Source organism: Choristoneura fumiferana, chromosome 28, assembly GCF_025370935.1.
Source record: "Choristoneura fumiferana chromosome 28, NRCan_CFum_1, whole genome shotgun sequence".
NCBI classification, from domain to species: domain Eukaryota; kingdom Metazoa; phylum Arthropoda; class Insecta; order Lepidoptera; family Tortricidae; genus Choristoneura; species Choristoneura fumiferana.
In genome coordinates, this window is record NC_133499.1 from 7,357,358 (window position 1) to 7,358,321 (window position 964).

Genomic DNA, 964 nt, shown 5'->3' on the forward strand with positions numbered 1-964 from the left:
AACACGTTTCGTAACCAACCGTCACGTTCCTGTTACGGTCATGGCAGGATACGGTGTAATGTGTACCTTAAAACCTACAGAACCCTTCCCTAAATACCAGTTTCTCGACACAAATTTACCTACCAAAAATACCTCGATAATTATTACCTATTTGGCACCGTTAGTCGATTTAAACTGCATTGATAACTTTGTCGGTTGAAGGCCTAGTTTGGACCGGTCAAGCGTGACCGTATTCTCTTCGGGATGGGCAACAAGTTTTTTTTTTACTTAGGCAGCGAACATAAACGATATGGTATTGGACCGCAGTTATAATGGCCATAATTATTTCTACTTTCTTTCAATGCCCGACAAGTAATTATCACGCTAATACTGTACTTTTAGGGTTCCGTACCTCAAAATAAAAAAACGGAAACCTGTACCTTGGATCCAGATCAAAGTTCAACTGCACATACGTAAACAAAATCATTTAAACGACCTAAATACCCCCTTAATCTCGGGAATTTCTAATATCCTGGCAATATTAGACAAAATACTTCGAAGTTTAAAATAAATAGAACAGTATTTATTACCGGCCAGTTATAACGTTTAGCATCTCGAGATTTTCTTGACCTTGTGTTCCGAAGCGGTACCGGAAATTGGGTCAATCGGCCACAGCCCGGCTAGCTCAGTCGGTAGAGCATGAGACTCTTAATCTCAGGGTCGTGGGTTCGAGCCCCACGTTGGGCGAATACATTTTTGCTTTTTCTTTTTTTTTTCATATATAATTATCGCACTTGTGTACGACAAACTGTAGAAATATAAACAAACATTACAAACGAAATTGTTGCCACGACCAAGCATTTAACGCCAAAAAGGTGACACAGTACTATGACTGAGTGACTGACAGACAGACAGACAACGCACGGTCTAAACCACTGGTGCTACAGACTTAATTTGGCATAAATGTACTTAGCTAAAGTATCAA

The 964-nt window shown here is 39.8% G+C and overlaps 1 non-coding gene across 1 annotated transcript; it reads left to right on the forward strand.

The window, feature by feature from the left end:
* Positions 1-653: 653 nt before the first annotated feature.
* TRNAK-CUU (transfer RNA lysine (anticodon CUU)) lies at positions 654-726 on the forward strand. Its single transcript has one exon. It is a non-coding gene; the product is annotated as a tRNA-Lys (tRNA).
* The last annotated feature ends 238 nt before the right edge of the window (positions 727-964 follow it).